Raw genomic sequence first — 17,176 nt, 5'->3', positions numbered from 1 at the left:
ATCATTTCCTGTAAAAGTTGGTTTTAAGAGTAACTTTGAAATAACTGAATTTTAAAGGAAAATGTATATTTTAAAGTTGTCTTACACTGTTTTTCTGTGTTTTCTCTAAGTCTGGACATGTGTTACTTTCAACTTTTTAATATGGGTTTTTTGATCTCAAGAAAATAGTAAAATACCTTAGATACTGCAGTTGTATGTTCTGTGGTGTTTTTTTGGCTTTGTTTGTTTTTAGAACATTTAAAGTCTGTATGAGGCTGTGATGAAGATATTGCTTACAATTCTGGAGAAAATTCATTTAATTAGGGGTGGTCTAGCTACTCCAGGGGTAAAAAGTGATTGGAAGATATTCACAATCAGTTTTTAATAAAATATAGTGAACAAATGGAAATGATTAATAATGCTATGAAAAAAAATTTAAATGACATTTAACTCATTTTAATTTACTAAGCTTCAGGGAAATTGAATATTTTTATCAAAGGTCAAAAAGTATTTCGCCACGTAAGATATCTCCATCTATATAAATTTTCTTCTGTTGAATTTTGTTTAGTTTTAACCTTTCGAGTGCTTCAAACTACTATGCTTACTTTTTAAAAATATAATTTTAAAGACCTCCCCTTTTAGAATGTTTTTATAAAGGAGTAACTTTAAAAGAGACATTTAGAGTAGTTTCCTTTTCAAAATAAACATATTTGATTACTTGATATGTGGAACTAACTTTCCCTAGAGACGAAGATGAGAAGAGTCCTAGGAGGAAGTGGGCTTACCGAAGACTGGTAACTGTGATAAGTGTTTCTCACAATTCGCTTTTGTTTTTATTGGCTCCTGCTGTTGGCATTGATTTAAAGGGTTTTAAAATTCATATTCTTTTCTTAACAATACTTAATCTGGAACACCGTACTCTTTGGGCGGGGAAAGGATTTGTGAGTTTAACAATGTCTTTTTCTCTTACATATAAAGGATGTCGACTCAATAGGAAAACACCAGGACATCTAGGGGTCCAGTGAGGGAATGAAATTGCCCTGTGATTCTGGGTGTTCTTGCACTTGCCTGCCTGTGTACAGAACCCCAGTTTATTCCTGTTCCTTGTCCTTCCTCCCATCTCACTGCATAGCTCAGGAGCATGCACCTGACTGAACAGCGAAATGTGTCAAATGGTATGAAGTTTGCTGAAGAGTTTCACTGAAATGTTAGAATTCTAAATATGGCACTGCACAGTAATTCTTCAGGGGTGTTGTCTGCATTTTCCCTTACTTGATTTTTTTCCCCTCCCTACCCTCACACCATCCTGTACCCCCCATGCTATTGCAATACTAGGAAATGAACTTTTATTTGTATGTTTCTGAATTATTTTTCCAGGACCTTTCATAAGTCTAAGATAACACTCACAGACATTGTTTTTACAGTTCCATACATAGCTTTTAGAGGTAGATTTCTTTTCTTACGTCTGTGGAGTGATTTATGGTACACATAATTAAAGCCTTATAATAATGTTGTAAGAATAGGTACTGCTGTAACCAGGGTACAGAATGAAGGCCATGGCTCACCTTCCAGGCTTTCCGTTTTGAGATTTCGAACTTTCCTTTCAAAGGGATTGGCACATTAAAAGTCAGATGATTCTTCTGCTTGACAAAGAAAGCTCTACTGTGACTTCCTTCAAATTCAGCTGACTTTTCTAAGTGTGTATGGCCTTGTGCTGATAAAAAGAAGACCATGATTGGCAAGGGAGAATCCTAATTACAATTAAATAATTTATGTAAAAGCTGTTTTAACCACCAGGCAAAACGTCATAGTCTGGATTTTAAAACACTGTCATCCCCTCTGTCATTGAAAATTACTTTTCTTAAAAAAAAAAAAAAAAAAATGCATTTCATTCCTTATCCCAGATCAGACTTTTTAATATTTGAAAAGAATTTCACGTTGAACTTAATGTGGAAATTATAGCAACAGAAGTTTCTCAAAGTAGAACATGATTTCAGATCGCTAGTGATTTCAAACATTAGCTTTTTGAAGATGGCAATAAGGATCTAATGTAATAACAGATGAATTATGGTAAAACATTATAATATTTTTTTACAAAATAAGATGTAGGTCAAGGTAACATTTGAAGTTTTGTTAAACTGAAATCATCAGATTTGTAAAGGTTCAGTTTTGATAGTACTGGAAATACAGATGGTATTCAGTTCTCTCATTTAAAAAAAATTTCTTAAGGAGGGTGTGATGGCACACAGCTTGGGAGGCTGAGGCAGGAGAATGGCAAATTCAAAGCCAACCTTACAATTTAGGCCCTAAGCAACTTAGCAAGACCATCTCTCAAAAAGTGAAAATAATAAAAGGGCTCAGTGGTTAAGTGCCCCTGGGTTCAATCTCCTTTACCAAGTAAATAAATAGTTTCTTAAAAGCCTGAAACTTTCCTTGGAAATGACTTATAAACCACTATCAAGTAGTAGAGTTTTGTTCCAGCTAAAGGAAGTTCCATTTGTACAATTTTTTTTTTTTTTTTTTTTTGCGGTGCTGGGGATTGAACCCAGGGCCTTATGCAACTGAGCTACATCCCCAGTCCCCATTTGTACAATTTGAACAGTCTAAAAGTCACCCCAGAAAGAATAGATTGGATATATCAAAGGACTGAATCATATTTTGCTGGGAGTCTTGTCCATAGGATAAATTTAAGAGTTTCTGCCTCATGGTAGGATTCTAGGAATTGATTACCTCAAGACAGCTTTTTGAAAGTAGAAAGCAGGATAAGTTTTGTGTGTGTGTGTGTGTGTGTGTGTGTGTGTCCCCCGTTGAAATCTCTGATTGGAAGTAGAGTGGAATTTGGGGGTAGGAATGTTGATGAGGGGGAACTGTAGGGTGTGTATTCCAAAGGAATGTTCATTCCAAGGAGAGGTTCCAGGATGTAGTCGGCCAGAGAAGGGAACTAATCCTGGGTGGAGCAGAGTGGGTCACTTAATCTTCCTAAATATTTATTTTAGGTCAGGCATTTTGGAGAACCAGTGTCTGTAGAGGGAGAGCACAGGCTAAGAGTGTTCTCTAAATACAAAGAGTAAAATTGATGTTATAAATATTTAATGCCATAAGTTTTATTGAACCAAAAAATCTTTAGGTAGGGCTGGGGTTATAGCTCAGTTGGTAGAGTGCTTGCCTTGCATGCACAAGGCCCTGCGTTCAATCCCCAGCACCATGAAAAAAAAATAGTTTAGGTGATTCGAAAAAAGGAAAATCATTTTTTCCCTTCATAACTTCTAATGCTTAAGGCACTTTATATAAGTAATCTTAAAAATTCTCTGTGATTGGTACTGCTCAATTCAAAAGTTAAGAAATTGAGGCTTGGAGATTAAGTAGTTTGTGCAAGGTTGCATAGTGGAGTCTTTTCAACTTGGATGGTTTCTTAGTCATGACCCTGTTGTGAAAAGCTAGCCATTTCTAATTATGTAATAGTCCAAGCCCAACTTGGTTCTTTTGGGTGTCAGTGGGGATTGCTTTGGAAGCACATCTGTTCCTTACTTACAGCAGCATTTGTTATGTGTTCACCAAGAGGCTGTGGATTATTGAATCCAGGCAGTTTAACTTCAGTGTGCAACAGAGTGAAGGAGCCCAGGAAGTTTCACCACCCGAACATGGGCACCATGATATGCTCACTGTTCTGAATTAAAAGCCCTTGAAAGTCAGCAGATGCTGAAGGAGGCTTACTCTACTATACCTTTATCTGCATTGAAACCAGACCTGCTTAAGAGAACACAACTGCCTTCCATCCCCTCCCTGGAATCTCACTATCTCCAAAGAAGACCAAAGAATGTAACCACACCTGAATGCACTTTTCTTACCAGATAAAGTCTGTTCCTTGAGTTCATTCAAATTCCAAAGAAAATCCTTTTACTTTAGAGTTGGACTAATTTGTTGGGCTTTGAGTATAAACCATCTTCTAGGCTTTAAGATTACATAATAAAAAAAAAAATACTTGCTACAAAATAAGGTGGGATGGAGATACAGCTTAGTGGTAGAGTGGTTAGTATGCTTGAGTCCCAGTATATCTCCCCCCACCCCGCCCCGCACACACAATTAAGTACTTTTGATATCATTAAGTGTGAATCATCAGTTTTTACTTTCAGAAAAAGGGAAAATTAACTGTTCTAAAAAAAATAATATAAGGAATTTGATGCTTAAAGAGATTGGTAGTTTGAGGCCATAGAACCTTCAGGTCTGGTGATGCCATTTTTTGTCTGGCTAGCTGGAGACCTGCTGCCTCTGCTACCATCAGTAAGGTGGAGAAGCTGTCCCTAGAATATAGTTGTGATCTAGGAATCAAAAATGGTGTCTTGGTGTCTTGGAAGCCGCTTTGTGCATGTTGGTTGCATCTTGGTACCAAAAAAAAAAAAAAAAAAAAAAAAAAAAGGTATTCCATGCTTTGCTTCTTTACACCTTTGAGATTAGTGTCTTCACAATGGCTTGCTCTTACAGCAAATGCCAGTGACCCTGGGGAGTTTATGTCATCCTTTCTGATTTTGTGCATGCATATCTCATTAACAGACTATCCCCTCACCCCAAGGTGTAAGGGAGCCTGGAAAGATGAGTATTTAGGGTTTTGGCCTTTGTCATTCAGGAAGGCCCACAGGAAGGAAACTGGTATGGAGGTTAACCCTACCACTTAAAAAAACAAAACAAAACAAAAAACCATACCATAGCAATGAGGCAAGACCTTGCTTTGTTTCCATGGTCACATTTCCTGACCTACCTCACCCCAGCCCTCATTAAATGTCACCCTTGGTCTTGTTCTGTCATGTGGAAGATTTTCAACTTTTGATTTTCAGTGTTCTGAGTGTCTAGATATGTAAGTGACAAGTTTTTTTTTTTTTTTTTTAAATCCATGTTATTACTTTCTTGTACTTAAACTATTGAACTAAATATTTAAGTAAATAATTATATGGAGTTAACCTGTGTGCGTGTGTGTGCGCGCGCGCGCCTATGTGTGCTGGGGGAGTTAGATATTACAGCAAGTAGAGCAAAGTATGCCACAGATATGCCAGGAAAAAAAGCAGATGTGTAACTCTAGGAGAGTGTTCTGGGTCCATTATATTTCTGGGAGAATATCTGATGGAATACTTCAAAGATAGACTGCACAGAATGAAGTCTGTGTGTAGAACACATAGTCATGTGTGTGTATTTACATAATTTATCTGAATGGAAAAAATTTAGATGTCATTTGGCTAGAGATTTCTGATGGGTGTTATCCTTTGAAAAGCACATTATAATCTGATATTTCAAGTTATGCAGAAGTGTGCAAAGGAAGGAAGTAATTTCTAAGCCAGAGTTGTATTTTTTGGCATTGTTTTTAGGTCAAGTGCCTAAAACTTAATGGATTTCTATGGAGGTAGTCCTCCAAAGCATTTGCCCTCAGTGATTGATGATGTCTTATATAAACCACGTTATTGGAGTTCCATGTATAGTCCTTCCATTTTTCTTTCCTTACTTCTTAAAAGCTTTTTTATTTATTGGGTAAGTATCAGATACCAGTGCATAACTTAAGAAAAACAAATGAATGAGGCTTTTTGTTCCAGTTTAATTACAAAGAGTAATTGCATATTAATTTCTTTTCTTTATTTATATTTTTTATCTCCCTCATCTCTTTCCTCTCAGTGCATTTGAATGTAGGAAGGAAGAAAAATGGTAAGCTGAAAAAACAGCTGGCTGTTTTGGAAGTATTCACAGATATGTGATCAGAGTAAGATATATAAAGCATCTATCAATTTAAAGGCAGAAAAGTGAGTTGTAACCTTAATTGAGAATTACCCAGTTGCACCCAAGTATTACTTATTTTTGAATAGTGTATTACAGAAGAGGTAATTGCAGAAAGGTGTAGTTTTTTTTTTTGGCGGTACTGGGGATCAAACTCAGGGCCTTGTGCTTGCAAGGCAGGTACTCTACCAGCTGAGCTATCTTCCCAGCCCATGGTGTAGGTTTTGATATGAGAAATGTTTACTGATTGGAGGTTTTCAGATAGTTAAGTAATAATTTAGTCTTATAATCTCACCTATTTGGAAATCTGAATAGAAATAACACAAATACTAAAACTACAGACTGAAAAACTTATAGATTAGCTAACTGTTCTACTACCCTCTGAACGAACCTTCACTCTGACAAATACTTCTGCCTCATGTTATTGTTGTTTGGGAACATTGCACTTCCTTTGGAAGATACTCATCTCCTTAGCACAGAAGAAATACTGGCTTCCTCTATGCTCCATTTTTGCTTTATGCTCTATCACTCTTGTAAGACAGGATAGACCCAACCCAAAATTCTGACTAGGAGGTTGATACTATCTGAGCCAACACCCTCGACCACCCTCTTCTCTGTCATTTACTGGCCTGGTCATCTCCTCCCAGCATTTTCTTAGTCCTCTCTAACCTATCCTCATGATCTTTGTTAAAATGGAACATATGATTAAACTAATACCCTATCTTAATGTGCATATGCTCATTTTAAACTTCTACTCTCCTAAATCTTCTCTTTTGATACTAACTAGAATTGCCATACCTGTGAAACAATAAACTCAAAGTTTAATTACTTTACAAGTCCTCATTTTCCTACCTTTTCTACTAAACATTTCCTAACTCCCCTGTATATCTGAACATTTAAAAAAAATTGTTGTCTGGCTTTTCATGCATTTTTTTTTTTTTCTCCTGTTCTGATTAAATTCCAGCATCAGTTATTTTGATATCTGCCTCAATTTCAGGTTTTTCTTTCTCCCTGGGCAAAATTTTGCCCAACATGTCACCAACTGTAACACTGAGTCAGCCTAAATTATAGTGTGTCCTATCTGTTTTCCGCTGATAAAGGTTACTGGAGGAAGAAAGTAGGTCTGGGCAACCTAGAGGCAGACTGCATCTACCTCATGTGATTTCCATAACCTCCATGAAAGGAGTCTAATTTTTTTTTTTTTAAATCACCACTATCTAGAAGAAAACAAAAAGGTGTGGCACCAGGGTAGAACACTTTGCCAGCAGGTGCAAGGTCTTGGGCTTGGTTCCTAGCATACTCCACCCCCTCAAATAAAAAAGGTACAAAGTTGGTTTTGAAACTAGGTTTCCTGATGCATGGTAGCATAATGGATGTAGCAGTTCCAAATGTCACATCTGCACATCAAAGTCTTTACTCCCCTGATTATCAAGCAGAAATTCTTGGCTCACTATGGATCAGTTTTAATCCAGTCCCCAAAGTACTTCCTATGGCCACATTAATGCCAAACTGTAGTTGGTTTTGGATTGTATTGCTGCCAATCACAGTAGTAAGGTTATAGGCCTTGCTACTGGGTTTAGGTCAATTAGAACTCACTTATATGCACAGGTTCTTGGAATCAGTCACTTTTAGTCACCAGGTCTACCAACCTGTGGAAAAAGTATGAAATGGATGCTTAGGAAGCAATTTTTTTGTGCAATATAAAGAGCTGGTCACATTTTCAAGTTCTAATGGTCCATTTCAGATTTGGTTATAGAAAATTAGAAAACCGAGTCAGAGAACAGCATGAAATTAGTAATGGAATAATTTTGCAATACTCAAGCCCTCATGGGAGTAGAGAAATTATTGTTATAGTAATTCCAAACTGGAGTTTTAGTAGCCAGATAAGCTGCATATCAAGGATGTCCAGTGCTACAGTTTGAGTGTTCCCCAAAGACCACGTATTAAAGACTTGGTCTCCTGTGATGCTCTTGGGAGGTGGTGAAAACTTTAGGTTCCACCTAAAGGAACCTAGTGGAGGTCGTTAGGTCATTGGGAGCATACCCTTGAAGGGAATATTGGGACCACAGACCTTTTCCATTGCTCTCTTTTTGCTTCCTGGCTCGTATGAGTTGATCTGGTCTACACAGTGGGTTCCCACTGTGATTTACTGTGTCCCCGTAGGCCCCAAACCACCGTGGACTGAAACTTCTGAAAGCATAGCCAGAATAAACCTCTCCTCCCCCATACACTGATTTTCTCAGTATTTTGTCACAGTGATGGGAAAGCTGATTAAGCAATTGAGGTTGTAGGTGAAAGGGTGGCTCTGGTGATTCATCAAGTAGTCTATAATACATGGAATGTGGTGACTTAAGTTTCAGAACAGGGGTTGCAGGTGTGGAAAATCCATAAATAGTTATATCAGAGGGTAAGTTTGATCATTAAGGGGGGGGAGTTTCTAACTTTATTGAGGTGCAATTATATGTATTCAGAGTGTGCTGCTACTTTGGGGGTACTGAGGATTTAACCCATGGGTACTTTACCATTGAGTTATTTCCCCGTTTTTTTTTTGTTTTGTTTTCCTTTTCTTTTTTCTGGTGGTGCTGGGAATTAAACGCAGGGCCTTGTACATGCAAAACACTCTACCAACTAAGCTATATCCCCAACCTTTTTTTTTTTTTTTTTTTTTTGGAGAAGGATCTTGCTAAGGTGCTAAGGGTTACACCAACTTTTCCAAGGCAATTTGGCCTCAAACTTGTGATCCTCCTTCTGATTCACTGAATTCCAGGGGTGTGCCAGCATGCCTAGCACATGATGTTTTGATATATGTTTACATTATGAAATGACAATTTGACAGTTCTTAATCTGAAAATTCATAATCTGAAATGCTCAAATTTTTTTGAGTACCTATATGGCATTGAAAAAGTTTCCAATTTTTGAGCATTTTAGATTTCAGATGTTTTTAGCAAATATTGCATATACAGCACAATGTTAATTATAATCATTCTACACATAATTTTCCAGAACTTATATTTGGTAAGTCATACCATGTTATAACATATATATTGGGGGGAGGGCTGGGTATTGGGGATTGAACCCAGGAAAGCTTAACCAATGAACCACATCCCCAGCCCTTTTTATTTTATTTTATTGAGTCAGGGCCTCACTAAGTTGCTGAGACTGGTTTTGAACTGGTGATCCTCCTTCCTCAGCTTCCCAAGTTGTTGGGATTATAGGCATGCATCATTGCACCCAGCTCATACCATTATATTTGATAAGTTTTGGTATTTTTGGGGGGGAGGTGGGTACTGGGGGTTGAACTCAAGGGCACTTGACCACTGAGCTACACCCCTATTCCTATTTTGTATTTTATTTGGAGACAGGGTCTCACTGAGTTGCTTAGCACCTCGCCGTTGCTGAGGCTGACTTTGAACTCTGGTATCTTACTGCCTCAGCCTCCCCAGCCACTGGAATTACAGGTGTGCACCACCACACCTGGCAAGTTTGGTATTTCTGACGTGCAGATGTTTCAGGCAATGATACGGTCCTTGTAATGAAATACTGTATGAAGAGGCTAGTGCACTAGGTAGGTATGAAGTTGAATGAACCATCAATATGTGCACTAGCATTTACAGAGTGTGTTAGTCAGCTTTTCATCACTGTGACCAAAATACCTGACAAAAACAATTTAGAGAAGGAAAAGTTTATTCTGAGCTCAGGTTTTCAGAGGTTCAGTCCACAGTTGATTTCATTGTTGGGAAAGTGATACTTAAGCCACTCTGGGCAGAGATAGAGTCTTGAACCTGAGAAAGATGGAGTTTATAGGAAGACTCCTAAATCTAGGTTTGCTATGGTATAATTCAAAGTTTGTTTTTGTTTAGTGCTATCACTAACCCTCGCTTGAACAACTCCTGTCGTGGACCACCCCAGAAACTGAGCTGCTGCTGCTTCTCTAATCATTCCCTATTTAGTCTGTCTTTGCCCAAATATCCAGTCTTCTGGAAAGGTCTCATTCCTCTCGACATCTGAAGTTTATTCCATAAGACCATGCCACCCTTCACCTACAGGGTGTGAGTCTTCATCCCTTTCTTTTATTTGGCATGACTTTTAAGATGATTTGTATCTATGTTATCTTTTATTTGTAGGTGGACTGCATAATTCAGTACATTGCCTGTGCTATCTATTAAGATGCCTTGCATTTTATGTGAATAAAAATAACTTGTAGAGTATGGGCAGTCAAAATTGGCTCCAAACAGCATATGAAGAACCATCTAGATTCGTGGAGTTTTGATCCATGCATTGCAATATTCTTGATTAATTTCTCTATGCAGCTGTTCCACTTCATTAGTGGAACTAACCAAGTTCAATTGTAAATTGAACTTAAGACATGATATTTATCTTAAGAAGTAGTTTTACTATCTTTGTTTAGTGTTACTGCTTCATTTCAATTCCTTTAGCACCTTCAGCTACCTGTTTTATACCTGTGTGATATAAAAATCTCCTTTTTGGGGGAAGGAATTTCCTCTAGCTTCTTATTTCATATCAAAGGAGACATCAGCTATAGCTCATGTCCTTAAGTTTACTTCCTATTCTCTTCCTTGGGAAAGTCTCAGATGTTTTTAATTTTTTTTTTCCTTTTATAGTCTCAACCACCTCCAAAAACTCCCAGCAATTAGAACAGTTATATGGTGATTAGAATATCTGTTTGTTTTATTTGCATTACCATAGCGACAATCAGTAGGTACATTGTTTTTCACTTTTGGACCTCCTAACTCATATGAAATTGTTTAGTCTAACTTCCTGTATTTACCCCCTGCTGAAAGTTATGGTCTGTCCTGCTCCCTCAAGAAGGGCTTTGTCTATTGTTTTTCTTTAAAAGGAGAGAAAAAAACAAATCCAACTTTTTAGATATTTGACTGCTTCTCTTCATTCATGGAGTTCTCTAGAAGTTTCTTGTGAATGTCTAGAGCATCTTAGTTCATTTTTGGCACTATAACAGAATACCACAGGCTGGTAATTTATAAATAACAGAAGTCTATTTTCTCACAGTTCAAGAAGCTGGGAAGTCCAAGATCAAGGTGCCAGTGTCTTGTGAGGGTTTCTTGCTGCATCCTGACATGGTAAAAGGTGGAAGCAAGAGCATGCATTCATGGTCTCGAGCTCTTTTTATAACATTAACCTGAACACTTCCCATTAGGCCCTGTTTCCCAACACTGTTGCATTGAAGGGTAAGTTTCTAGCACATGAATTTGGGAAAGATACATTCAAGTCTTTGCACTTTAATTTTATGTCCAGATCCAGCATTTTAAAAATCAGTTATTCGCATACCAATGGAATAAAAAAATGCAAAGAACACATTTTCTTTCCTACGGGAATCCACAGTGTAAGAAGGGAAATGGATATAATGTGTAATTGTGATTCATAAACCGTTTTTACACTGACTGCCTGCAAATGGCCACTTCTAAGCCCTTAGTGAACAGAGTATGGTAAATGGGAGGGAGGGGGAGCTAAGGATACCTTCTCAGAGGAATTGGCCTTAAAATGGCCCTTCCAGGGACAATAATACAGTACACCACACAGCAGGTGGCTGTGGATGCTTCACCATGGAATACACAGAAGCAGCTATACAAAGCAATTCTGTGGATCTAGCACTTTCTATTTACTTCAGTGGTATATAAGAAACTTGGAGGACCAGAGAAAGACCTGTGAATTGTGCCTTACGTAGAATAGGATGATCTAGGATTACATACACAGCAAGGCTTATTGAATGACTTGTGTGTGCTGCACACTATGACGGTTGGACTCTCATCAAGGATCTTATACTGTGTGAGAATATAAAATATGTATAAATGGAAACTTAGTGTTTTAGTTAATTTATAAAATTAATGGAAGTGAAGTTATATCTAAGTGCTGTAATTACCCTGAAATGAGAGAAATTACCATGAGGTAAATAGAAAAAGGAAGTCTGAGAAATTTTGGACTTACTGTTTCTCTGGTTGGTTTAGGTCTTGCCACTACCTCTTTGTGGCTTGAATGAACTTCCGAAAGAGTATGGCAGTACCTACTCCCATCAAAAGTGTCTGGTAGTTTTAACTTCATTCTTATTTCTTGCTTTCAAACCTTAAAATGTCTGACACCATTACCACTAAATCTAGGTGATTGATTGTCTGGAATGGAAGGTGAATTTTTAATATTTGATTCTGGAAAATCCAGCCAGGACATGCACTTCTGACGATACTGATTCCCTGAACTGTCTTTTTTTGTGCTGGGGATTGAACCCAGGGCCCTGTGCTTGTAAGGCAAGCACTTTACCAACTGAGCTATCTCCCCAGCCCCTAACTGTCTTTGATAGTACCACAGCCCATGACTTGAGGGGCATATGTCCTGTCTTTCTGAAAGACCAGTGGAATTTGGGCAGTTATTCCTAAATTATGATGTGGAACTCCAAAAGTGTAGTCATCGTAATCACATACTGAAAGCATAATCTTTCATTCACATAATACATGACAAAATATTGGAGCAGAGTGCAGTGGCACATAACTGTAATCCCAGCAACTTGAGAAGCTGAGGCAGAAGGATTGTGAGTTCCAGGCCAGTCTGGGCAACTTAGCAAGTCACTGTCTCAAAATAAAAATATTAAAAGGGCTGGGAATGTGGGGATGTGACTCAGTGATAAAGTGCCATTGGGTTCAATCCTGAGTACCAAAAAACAAAACAAACATACATATGTGTGTGAGTATGTGCATTTATATATGGAAGTTACACATATGTTCTAATATATCATTTATATATACATGCATGTATGTGTATATATGAAAGTTAAGCATACTTTCCAATATTTCCAATGTTTTATGAATTTTAAATATAACTATTTAAATTTAATACCTCGGGGATGTTCTAGTTTTCTAGGAGATAAAATTGTACTTACAATGATTTCTTTTAACGTTTCAAAAAAACTTGTCAAATATCTAACGCATGATAATTTAATAGTTTTTTTTTTTAATCCCAATCGCTATGAAGTATAATTTTTTGATTAGAAATCTACTTGTTAAGAGCAGTCCAAGTATCTGGCTGTTATTTTATTTTTAAAATTCTGGTAAAATATATGTAACATAAATTTATCAATTTAGACTTTTCAATATGTACACTGTGGTAGCATTTAGCACATGTGCAGTGTTGTGCAACCCCATGACCCAGTTCCAGAACATTTTCACCATCTCAAAAGGAAACCTGTGCACATGAAGCAGTCCCTCCCTGTTTCCTCCTGCCCCAAACCATGGTAACTACTAATCTGCTGGTTTTGTTTTGTTTTTAATGTGATTCTTTGATGTCATAGCTTGCAAAACAGTGGAAATAAGATGGTATGTTCTTTATTGTTTATAAAATTAAACTTTATTGGTTTATTCATAATGTTCTTCTATTCAGTTTCTTAAACTTGTTTTCTAGTCAGTTTTTTTTTTTTTTAAATTAACCAATATAGAGTTAATTTAAGAATGGATAACTCTACTTCAGAAAATCTTATCTAATATTAAAATATTGGTACTTTTTGTTTACTTTGGGTAGCAGGGATTTAACCCAGGGGCACTTTACCCCTGAGCTACATTCCCAGCCCCTTTTTGCTTGTTTTTTATTGTGAAACAGGGTCTCACTAAGTTGCTTAGGGATTCCCTAAGTTTTTGAGCTGGCTTTGAACTCAAATCCTCCTAGCTCAGCCTCCCCAGCTGCTGGGATTACAGATGTGCACCACCTTGCCCAGCAGAACATTTGTAATTAATGGAGTTAATGAAACTCACAAAACTATAAGTAGTAATAAACAAAAGTCATTTTCTTAAACTTTCCTAACACTGAGAATTAACTGTAAGAATCAATCTAGCTGTAAAGATTTTTCACACTTTTGTAATCTATGGAAATCTAAAATTGTAAAACAAGATAAAAGGCAAATCAAAATAACTGGGGAATTAGAAGTGTGCAAATAAAAACTACCCTAAGTTACCAGATGAAAGTTCCCTTTTTATTTTACTAGTGTATAATCTTTAAAAACAAAATCATTAAGAGTGCACATCTTTGATCAGTCTTAAAGATTAAATACATTGATAATTTTATTTAGGAAAGCATGTTTACAGTTTCTTTAAAGTAGTAGTAGAGTTTAAATAGCTGCCTGTGCCTTAGAGATTGTTGAACATAAATCTGCTTTGTTGATTTTTTTTTTTTTACATGGTTTCTTTGTGCTTTGTTTTGAGCACTTTCACAGATAAGGCCTTGGAAACAATCAGGGTGGATGATGTAATGTGGAGCATATTTGGAATGAAATTGGTCTTTTAGTGGAAAAGAGTGTAGGCTTCAAAATCACTCTGCATAGGTTCAAATCCCACCACTGGGCTCTAGAGTTCTCAGGCTCCACTCACTGGACGTAAAGTTCGAAGAGAGCCTGCTGTGGGAAACCCCAGGGCTTGAGAAACCCTGTACAGAACGCCTGTTCTGGGAAAACGCACAGTAACATCAGCTGCTGTTGCACCGACAGTGATAACCTAAGCAAACGTCTATCTAAAAATTCAGTGTTTGCCCAACACTTCTACAACTTGTTAGTAGCAATTTTATTTTTTAGCAACTCTTCACAGAACTGTTCCAACCTCTTTCCACAAGTACATTTTTCTTTGGGCATGGGCCATTTTTGTGCTGCTTTTATCAGGTGGATACAAGGTATGTGGAAAAAAAAAATAGCCTTTTAAATTATATATGTAATTTTAGAAAGGTCTAATAACTTGTATCAATGTAGATAATGCTTGTTTTCTCTGGGGGTTTGTTGTGATGTACTAAGGTATCAAATCTTATTTTTGTGCTTTTTATTTTAAAGTAGTGAAAAATTGCTTTTATAGTTAAAATGTAACATTATAAAATTCAGAATATTACAGAGGGAAACACATTACTCACTGCTGGCTAAATTCTGAAGGGATGTGTGTGTATTTAAAATTCTCCAAAAAGTAAGGACACGCCCAAGGGAAAATATGCACCACACAGGCAAGGTATTTAGAGGGTGTCTGTTCTAAGGTTTGACTAAGTGCAAGAGCAAATTACTGACTGAGGATAATATTTACTCCTTGCCCAGAGACCTCACACAGAGATAGCCTGTCTCCCAGAAAACACAGCATCTCCACCCTGCCTATTTCTTTCTCTGCCTTTAGCATTTCCACTTTGCCTGGCAAATACATTGGTGTCAGTACTGCCCAGGGCAAACATCATTTGGTTTCTAAATAAGGCACAAAACTGAAAATACACAGAACTGAAGTGGTTGCTGAATAAATGGGGGTGCTACAGCTCTTGTCTACACTTTGTGGTGGTGATAATGTCTAAGTCTTTGGTAGAGCTCATAGCCCACTATCCTGAGAGCCAAAGAAAATAATAATTAGGTCTTAAGTTAATGTTTAATTACTCATTATTTTCAAGGGGGACATGACACAAGTTGGTAGAGAAAAAAGCATTCATGAAAAATCTCAAAAGTTTTCCATGTTATTGACTCATAAGCTTTAAAACAATGAACATGTATTAAGTTGATCAGTTAATTTTGTAAATTTAAACTGTCATTAAAAAGGGAGAATTGCATGAAAATAATTTCATTTTCAAAAATGTCTGTTATAAAATCCTGCTATGTTCTCTTTTGGGGTCTCAAAATTCTGTGTTAGCTATGTATATGGTGTAGGTACTTGTTGAGGATTTCAATACATTTTAATGACAATCCCTTGAGAGGTATTATCACTACTTCATTTTACAGATGATGATCCAAGAGGGCAAATAACAGCCTAGGTCACACATCCAGCTAATGGCCATGCCAGGAGTCAGGTCGAGGATAGTTGATAGTTTAATTGGTCTGCTTGTCTCTGATGTTGCCCCCTCGTTCAGTTCCTTCCTTTTTCATCATAATGATATTTTGGATGCAAATATTATATCATTGCCTTATTTTACTGACTACAAATGATCTATAAGATAGTCAAAATGCCTCATCATGGCCTACATGAGTTTCCTTGGGAAGTCCCTCTTCCAGGCCATAAGACTTTTTTAGTGTTTTTTGTTTTGTTTTGTTTTTTTCCCCTCCTCTTGCATTAGCTGTTCCTCCCTGGTGGGTCCTTTTTAGGACACATCCAGGAAGGAAGTGGATCATTTTCCCTATCCTCTGAGCTGACATTTTGTTCCTGCAGGGTCTAGCAATCTCCCACTTGGTAAGGACTCAATGCTTAATAACTTTACTATGATTGGTCTGTCTGCTTTCTCCATGTATCAGAATATTCTTATTGGAGGTATCTTACCAGAAGTCTCAGAATTATATTTTCGTGGTTATTATTGGCAACTCTTAGCCACTGTGCGTAGGAGCAGATGATAAGAGAAGAGATGAAGTGTTGGTATTATCAAGACTGAGATGCCTAATTGAATAGCCAAGAGGAGATATAAAAAAAAAAAAATTAGTAATACCCCAGTAGGGTGATCCCTATAATTGATTATGCAATCTGAGATACCTGTGAGTGTAAAGGGGAACAGGGATGCTATGGCTCTAAATACTACTAAAGGGACAACAGAGGCAAATTGGGACTATCTCTGGCAAAGCAGAATGTGGTACACTCAGAAGTCTAGTTCTGGACAGAGATTTCAAGATTGACAACATCAACATGTTCAGAGTGCTGCTAAGAAGTGAGATAAGAACAGAGTCCTGTTCTTCAATATCCATAGCAACATGAGGGTCACTGATAATGATAAAGATATAGGACAGTCTCAGTGGAGTTAGAGGTAGCAGCCAGATGAAGTGGGCTTGATGAAAGGATATAAGGTAAGGAGGTAGAAAAGTAGAAATATGATTTATTTTAAAAATGTATATACTTAAGGCATACAATGTTATAATATATGTAGTGAATTGATTACTACAGTCAAGAAATTAATATATCCATCTCATTGCAGTTATCCTTTTTCTTTTTTATTGTAGGAGCACCTGAAATATATTCTAAATAATTGTCAGTATATTGTATAATATCAACAGTAGTCTTCATGCTGTGGATTAGAGCTCTGTTCTTTTTTTTTTTTCTTTTTTTTTTTTATGAACACTCTTTAAAAGAGGGCTTGTTTGCTTATTTATTTATTTATTTATTTATTTACTTATTTATTTACTTACTTACTTAATTAGAGAGCTATAGATAAAAAAGAGCCATATAAGAGATCATTGAGTTTCATAAAGACTGGAAACTAAGTCCCAGTGGGAGTTGTTATTTTATTTTAGGCTATAGCTCTATTAGTTAGTATTGAGATATGGAAGAAGAAATAATGCTTTTATTAGTGGAAGTAATGGGACATGTAATTTCACATCAACGGTTCTGTTACTCATATTTGAATGGTCTGATTTTAAACATCCTGGAAAAAATATGAAGTGTTGCAAAGATGTATTTTGATTTATAGAAGGATTGACTGAAATCTAGCCTTT

General features: G+C 36.9%; 1 protein-coding gene across 8 annotated transcripts in view; it reads left to right on the top strand.

Annotated features, from left to right (window-relative positions):
- COBLL1 (cordon-bleu WH2 repeat protein like 1) overlaps positions 1-17,176 on the top strand; it is a 162,106-nt gene that overhangs the window by 56,525 nt on the left and 88,405 nt on the right. The gene's annotated exons all lie outside the window — the stretch shown is intronic.

Source organism: Sciurus vulgaris (assembly GCF_902686455.1).
Source record: "Sciurus vulgaris genome assembly, chromosome: 3".
Taxonomy (NCBI): Eukaryota; Metazoa; Chordata; class Mammalia; order Rodentia; family Sciuridae; genus Sciurus; species Sciurus vulgaris.
This window is presented reverse-complemented; position numbering and strand designations above follow the sequence as displayed.